The sequence below is a fragment of the Hyalella azteca genome, unplaced genomic scaffold (genome assembly GCF_000764305.2).
Source record: "Hyalella azteca isolate HAZT.00-mixed unplaced genomic scaffold, Hazt_2.0.2 contig16636, whole genome shotgun sequence".
Lineage (NCBI taxonomy): Eukaryota > Metazoa > Arthropoda > Malacostraca > Amphipoda > Hyalellidae > Hyalella > Hyalella azteca.
The window spans coordinates 45772-54251 of record NW_025946451.1 but is presented as its reverse complement, the minus strand read 5'-3'; the positions used below and the strand labels follow the sequence as shown (position 1 = coordinate 54251).

The 8480-nt window shown below is 38.9% G+C and overlaps 1 long non-coding RNA gene across 1 annotated transcript; it reads right to left on the bottom strand.

The window, feature by feature from the left end:
* Positions 1 to 2718: 2718 nt before the first annotated feature.
* On the bottom strand, positions 2719 to 5102 carry LOC108672156. Its single transcript, XR_001930876.2, has 3 exons — positions 5057 to 5102; positions 3980 to 4073; positions 2719 to 3424 (listed from the first exon to the last, which is right to left on the bottom strand). It is a non-coding gene; the product is annotated as an uncharacterized LOC108672156 (long non-coding RNA).
* Between the last annotated feature and the right edge of the window lie 3378 nt (positions 5103 to 8480).

Genomic DNA, 8480 nt, shown 5'->3' with positions numbered 1-8480 from the left:
CCCGAAGTACCTACCACCATTCCGCCCTGGACAGCCTGATTACGCTTGGGGCATAGAAATGTGTTTGGAACAAGCTGCTGATGGACTCAACGACCTTGACTGCTCGCGAGTGAGGCCGTACGTCTGCCAGTCTTTTGCGCCGTACAGCTGTGTTGCGCTGCCTAATTCGGCCTACCCTGCGGATTACATGTGCTTCAGTCGACAGTAATAACTAATTGAAGAGTTGATGTTTATTACTGGGTTTCGTATATTTTGTCTACATTCTGTATGTTATAATTTTCAGATTACTTGGTCCTGCCCGACAGATTTCCATTTTTCCTCCAAATCCACATAAAAAATTGTTTTAATTATTTGTACAAGTAGAATCTAAAAAGAAATAAAATTAAAAGGAAAAGCTATGAGGTGACAAAATTGGCAAAGAAAAAGGGAAATGAAACAAAATTAAGCGGCAGAAAAAATCCAGGTTCAAGATTGTGTTTGATTGCTTCATGCTAGTGAAGCAATATCTAAAAATCTTGTGGAATCCTTCGTTGCATCTTATAAATCCAAGGAAGAATGGGTCGTAAGTGCGTCCATCGACACCTCAGCATGTAGGAATTTTTGTGAACTATAGAATAGAAGTGTCGGCATTAAAGAAAATAGGCCCATGGCTTGTTGCCGATTCTTGAATTTTTCGTGACTTGATTCACAAGGGATCCGGCCTTTGGAACCCGATCTTTCCATTGCAGACGATTGATTAAGATAGCTGCTGGACTTATTGCATGGTCCGTAATTTGCTAGGCATTTCAAGACTGAACATATGCTCATGCATAGCTTCGTCTAGTCTGTTCTTGAAGGCGTTCATACTTGGAGCGTGAACGATTCTATCAGGGAGGCTGTTCCACATGTCGGTGACTCGAAGCGAGAAGAAATTTTGTCGCATGGATGTGTTATAACGCAGTTTTTTTTTAGTTTATAGCCGTGGCCCCTGGTGTTGGTTCTTAATTCAAATTCTAGTAATCCTTCTGGGACCTTGTATAAACCATGAGTATACATGTATGCTTCAATGAGGTCCCCACGCAGACGTCGATAACTGAGGCTTCGTAGCTTCATAAAACCAAGGCAAAATTCGCCGTAGTCGAGGAGATGTGCAGCGGATGATAATGCCGGCACCAACCCTTGCCACAGTGCAGCGCCAGAGGCAGTGTCTAACGTTGTCTAAATTGCCGCAACGTTGCCACCGTACTTCTGGACCTAGATAGGCCCTGCACCTCGATTGGTCTCGACCTATATAGATCATACACCTGGATAGGTTTCGACCTAGATAGGCCCTGCACCTGAATAGGTCTCGACCGTGATAGGTCCTGCACCTGGATAGGTCTCAACCTAAATAGGTCCTGCACCTAGATAGGGTTCGATCGTGATAGGTCCTGCACTTAGATTAGTCTCGATCTAGAAACATCCTGCACCTAAGTAAGTAAGTCTCGATTTAGGTATGTCCTGTACCTGTATGGGTCTTGACCTAGATATATCCTGCACCAATTTAAGTTTTGATCTAGATATGTCCTGCCCCAGATAGATCTCGATCTAGAGAGGTCTGATGCACCATCGCGAGCGGCCACGCTCGCGCCTAATTTTCGCCGTTACGAGTGTTCAAATTTGAAATTTTGGCTGAAAAAGTGTGGACCTGTAAACCATAATTCAGATACTGGGATATCAAATTATCAAGAATAAATGTTGATAATTTGATTTGACTAGCACAATCTTTTCACGTCGAAGTAGATGAATTATATTTTACATGTTATCAAACACTTTCGCATACGGCGTCATATGTATATCTGACAGCACCTCATTTAAACATTTTAGAGACACGAATGCTAAAAATTTTTTAATAGAACAAAAGATTTATCTAAAATCTCACAATTCACTTCCTTTGGCATAATAAAAAATATATTATACAGCAATAATACATTTTGTCACTCAACTCCCATGTTAAGAAAATTCTGCCGGGGTCCCGTAGCAGGACCTTTCTCTGCCCTAAACGCAGGTATGGTCACTATCAATATAAGTGAAGTCCCGTCGGATATGAACGAATTCCTGCCTTGCTGTAGTCATTATCCTGTACGGAACCGTGAATAAACAGAGCCTAGAATCTTGAAACAGAAAGGTCAAGAATATTGAAACCTCAAAATCTAGAACCTTGAAACTGGAAAACTCTCAGACTTAAACTAGTCACCTAGAAACTTGAAGTCCTAGAACCTAAAAATCTCAGCAGTAAATTTTAGCTTCAGTTGACCACTTCTATCACCAGAGGCAGGATCGAGGGTGAATTCGGTTGTAAGAACGATCAATATACATATCACGATGAAAACCTTGTTTGGGTACGGTTAGTATTTATTGGGAGCCCTCAGTAATTTTATCAGAAATATTGCGATTTGAGGTGGAAGGAACATTCTTAAAAAACTCAGGAAACTGTCATTCATACCTAATTACAGACGAAGGTATTCATTGAGTGAATACGAGCGAGCCCCGATACAAACTATTGAGCGTTTGAAGATACCAAAATGTCCATCAGCTGAAGCGTAGGAAAGAAAAATTCTTAAATTGACTCACTTCGGTTCCGTGACGATCGCCGGACAAGCGCAATTGCAAATCCATCTATATGTTTTCTTTCCGTGCGGTACGAGTAACTCTGCGAATACGACTTTATAGGTGTTTCTAAACAATAAAAGAATACGATTCAAAATACAAACTTTTAACTTTCAAATCCAATAGAAGACAAAATACTTGCATAATCTCCACACCAAGAGGTTGGGAACCAAAAAAACCCTCTCACATTAAGAGGTGGGAACCAAAAATAACACGCCTTATATCGTTATCTGCAACTTATTTCCAAAAAAAAACACGTCTAAATGTAGTCTACGGATTATATTTTGAAACTTTTATTCACAATTTCTAATAATGCATACTGAATTGCTAAAAACTCCTTATCACATCAGTGATTCTAACAGTTTGAAATGGATGACTATGAATCCAAATGAAATATAACTGCATAGTAGGATATTAATCTAGATTAATATTTGTTCAATGATTGGAACGAATATTTTCTTATCAAACTCGCACTTCAATGGTCAGTCGTAGCGGAGCTTGATCAGAGCAAAAATAATATTGTTTCTCAAAAGTTCTTCAAATATCTTCGGGGTCTGTTCCTTAAGGGTGATAAAGCAACAAAATTTTTGTTTTAATTCAATTCAAAGTCATTGCATGTGATACATTACTGATGTTTTGCGTGTGTAATATATCAGTTCTCTTGACGTATGATCTTTTTGATATCTTCTTCCGGCCGTTGCTGGAATTGCTAGAGTTGGTCCCTGTAGACGGTGTTGCTGAGGCAGCCTCTCGCCACCGACCTGATCGAGTTGTCAGGCAAGCCCAGAGATGACATCTTGAGAGCAGGACAGGAATCAGGGTTAATTATACGAAGAACGATTAATAGCGCTCAATAAAAATAGTTTGAACGGCAGTAAACAATGTCGACGTGTGGCAGTAATTAGCGCCCAATTACACGTAAGAATAATCCTAGTTTTTGAAATTGGATGCAAGTAAATTATGCATAAATTTCGACATTGTATACCTGTTGAATGGTCCTATGACAGTAACGATTTTTTTTACGCGCAGCATGAACGACTCTCACAAATATGCATGTGAAGATCACCCATTTAGGTAAGGTAAGTCAACGGCTTCTAAAGTTTAACTGTCTTTGGAGGGCCATTAAAAACTGGAGTGTCAACAAATTCCCTCAATTATTCAACAAGCCGATGATTTATTCAAATTAATTCTCCAGACTCACTCACTTATCCCTCCTATTATAGATTCTTGAAGATTTCCAGTTGATCTGTTTTATTGCGAAATATATATTCGAGCGATTTTCTAAACAGCAACAAAAGTTTTTAAGGAAACAGCACAAGCTTACTATAGGACACTTGAAGGTTTTTCTTACCGATGTTGCGTAGCCATAATGAATAGAAATGCCGTTGACGGTATATTGGTATTTGGGATAAACGCACGCAGACTGGCCGATGAACTTGAGACCCCTGAGAGCAATATAAAATCTTAACATTCATGACTTCCTTATCCTCGTTCAAAGAGACATGTACCCACTTTTTTTAGAAGCCATAAACCTCCTCTTTGTGAGGGCTATTTTCTCCTGCAAGGCATGAAACCTAGCTAAATGAGGCTCGTATTTATTGTTTTTTTTTGGCAGTAACTCCCTCAATACGAGTCTGGTGTCTAAATTTTGAAATGCGAAAATGTCTTCGTCATGAGATTATTATATTATTGTTGCCGGCGCGTGGAATACGGGTGGGGTCAGAAGGACCCGCTTTATGTCTCTGGCAACCTTAATAATTCTTCTGGGAGAATAGTAAAACAAGTGTATATTTTAAGTATACTAGACTATGGGTTGAATTTACAGGTGAATAATTTCACAGCCGTCATGGAAAAATGAGTTAAACAAGAAACTTGAATGATTTGAAGTTGGTTGTAAACTAGAGTGAACTAAAGTGTATGTAAGGAGCACGAGAGGGGCAAGCAGTAACTGCACACAGAAGAAATACCTAATCAATACACACGCTATGACACACTATAAGTATAAAATAGTATCATTAATATATACACGCAGCATTGAAGTTCAGTTTAGCAGTGATAAAGTTAAAGTAGTGAGAAAAGTTAGGTAACAAAATCCTATTTTCGCTGTGCCCCCTCTTAACGAATATTCATAATAAAAAGGGAATTGAGCTCAATAATGATAAGTAACACTCGCTTAGGATCACCGGGTTGGAAAAACAACTAATGAGAGCAAGTGAAAGTAAAATAATTAATAAAGTAGTTTGGTTACCAAAAAGTGTTTAGGTGAAACAGTAAAACTTCCACCTGACGGCAGTAGCCAAGTTTGATTGGTGAATAGAATGGATTTAACACTTAGCACTCTTAGATAAAAATGAACACATTTGCCGTTAGAGTTTAAACTATCTACAATATGAATAATTTTCAATAAAGCTCCTACCTAAACACTCACCCAAGCATTAGGTCTTCACAGCACAAGCCACCAGTTTAAAGTAGACCGGTCGGTGACGGACACCGCGGAACTCGGGTCCTAAACCCCGGAACATCTTAATATGAAATTACATGCTACAGATTTGCTTTGTGGCGAAAGGGTCATGGTAACCTCCGGTTAAATTATTTTCATGAAAAACGTGCTTCTTCCTGCGATGCTCGTACCCACGACTTGAATGAAGCCCATATCCTCGCTTCCAAAGACACGAATCCTCCTCTTGAGGAACGTATCCTAAATTTATGAGGTACGTACGAGCATTATTAGTTTAGACCAGTGGTTCCCAAAGTGGGCGATATCGCCCCCCTGGGCGGTGGAAAGATTTTGGGGGGCGGTAAGGAAGAAGAGGGCGGTAGGGGGGCGGTAGTCCGAAGTCAATGTCAGAAGTTCGAACGTTTGTTTGACGATTTGTACAATACACGGGCAGCACGTGACTCCCAGGGATGGTTTTTGCACCCAGATCTGTTTTTTAACCTCTCCTGGGTTTACGTTTCGGACAAATTATCGGCCGGACTTGCGGCTGGTCTCACGGCCAATTTCCAAATTCAATGATCAAGGAATATCTCTCAAACTAGTGAACTTAACTCGATGAAACTTGGTACACGTATTCATTAGGACCTAACAATAATGTTTTGCTCGTGAAACTTGTTAGAATTTTGCCATAGTTTGTTTTTGCCATAGTTATATGGCAATAGGAGACGAAATTAAGTGATCAAGTAATTTCTTCCAAACTACTGAACAGATTCGAAAGAAATTTTGAATTTAAAATCCTAACTACCGAACGGTAATGTTTAGCTCGTGAAAATTTTTTCGATTGTGCCTTCGTTCGCGATTTTTTCCATTTATCCTTCATTCGTGATTTGAACAGAAATTCGCAGTAATCAAGAAATTTTTTCCAAATTACTAAACATAGTTGAACGAAACTTAGTAATTAAATTCCTAACCTCAGCAACGGTGATGTTTACAAATTTTTCGTTTTGTCTTCGTTTGCGAGTTATACGGTTATATACATACGCGCTCTTGGTTAAACCGGCCAGTAGAAAAGCTGGTCGTTCCTCCTATATCTGTATAACTCGCGAACGAAAGCAAAATAGAAAAAATTGTCACGAGTTAAACATCACCGTTGAGAGGTTAGGTATTTATATACAGAGTTTCGTTGAAATCTGTTCTGTAGTTTAGAATAAATTTCTTGATCGCCGCGAATTTAAGTGACAAATTACCCGGCGAGACGGGCCGAATATAAGGAAGTGTGACATCAAGAATGACGGTGAAATAAAAAAAAAACTCACAAACGAAGGTAAAATCGAAAAAATGTACTAGCTAAAAAATCACCGTTTGGTAGTTGGGAATGTATATTCAAAATTTCTTTAAAATCTGTTCAATAGTTTGGAAGAAATTCTTTGCGATCACAGCGAACTCCGGCCTGTTTCGCAATAGACGCGTAACTCACGAATGAAGGTGACATTTAAAAAAAAATTACGAGCTAAACATCACCGTTATGTTCAGATGAATACGTGTTCCAAGTTTCATAGAGCTGCGTTCATTAGTTTGGGAGATATTACTTGATAATCGAATTAGGAGATTGGTCGTGAGACCGGCCACGAGTCCGGCTACGCCGCGACGTCCTAGGTTTCTAGTGCTGAAACAGTTAAAACAGCTGAAACACATATTGGTTCACTAAATGAGGTTCGAACCTCTTGATATATCTTATCTGCTTGATATTTTTTGCTTCAAATTGAACAGAATATTTAGAAGCACTAACGTTTGATCATCAATCAGTTGGTTTTGCCGTAAACTGCAGAACGAGCAACGTTGAGTAAAAAATATTTCACGTTACTGAGGTAGATGTACTCCCTCTTTAAAGATGTATTTACGTGAAGAAAGTCCACGGCGATTGTCCACTGATAATCGAGGAGGAAGCATCCATGTCCAACTCTACGACGGTCTCAGTTTTTGCGTTTCCCGTGAATTCGTTCCCTCCAAATTTCGTAAACTTTTAGAGGTTGAAATAGACGTCGTCCATGCCCTATGGGCTGCCCGCGTACCACAGAGAAGATACCTGCGATACAATTGTTTAGTAGAAGTGATGTATAATGCTACAAAAGTTTTTTAAAAACTATTTATAACAATAATAAATATTGAAAAGATAGTGTTATCATCATTGCTGTCTAGGCTCAACAGATGCTGAGGTTGATATGTTGTATATGTAGCTAATATAAAAGTTATTTTCAGAAAAATAAGTAATGAGGAAATATTGTGTTATCCTGTCGCTATCTTATGGCTTACAGATGCTAAGGTGGACAAGTTGAATAGCAGCTGATATAAGTGTCAATGTTATGACAATATTAAGTATTGAAGAGATAAAGTATTATTCCCGTTGCCATCCTAGGCTTACAGATGCAGAGGTAGACAAGTTGAAGCAGTTGTTGACACTGTGATAATGGTACGAGGTACCAGCGTAAGAGATTGAAGAGTACAGGATCCAACTGAAGGGAGAATAAAAGAAATGTATGCACGAAATAAATAACTTTCAGAAATTACATCAATTGTTTTCCTATAACATATTTGATACTCTACAACGAAAATACCAGAGACATATTAATTAATTAATTAATCTTATGGAACACTAACCATGGAACACTAATTCTATGGTTTTCAAACCATGGGTTTGGCTTTAGAACCCCGAAAAACCCTTATTCCCCAGAATAAAAAACCCAGAAAAACCCTTAATTAATTAATTAATCTTATGGAACACTAACCATGGAACACTAATTCTATGGTTTTCAAACCATGGGTTTGGCTTTAGAACCCCGAAAAACCCTTATTCCCCAGAATAAAAAACCCAGAAAAACCCTTAATTAATTAATTAATCTTATTAATTGATATAACAAGCATACGTTACAAATAACTTCTACAAATACTCTATTGATAGATCACTGAGAATTTTTATTGTGTTTATTATGTTAAAAAGCGATTAAAAATCGTCTGAATAATCAATAATTAATTAATCTGTTGATTAATAATTTTCCGATCTTCAGAAAAATTAAAGTGACCAATATTCCCCAGCTATCTTAATGGAATTCGGATCAATAAGAATTCGGCCATCCCTGAATTGACATTTCAGATGAGGGAGTAGCTACTAGCATCTTATTTCATTTTAATGTTTTTAGGAATGAATTGTTGTTGTTTAACGGCCGTGTAGCCGTGTAGCCGTGCAGCCGTGTAGCCGTGTTGCCGTGTAGCCGTGTAGCCGTGCAGCCGTGAAGCCGTGTAGCTGTTTAGCCGTGTAGCCGTGCAGCTGTGTAGCCGTGTAGCCGTGCAGCCGTGTAGCCGTGTAGCCGTGTAGCCGTGCAGCCGTGTAGCCGTGTAGCCGTGTGGCCGTGTAGCC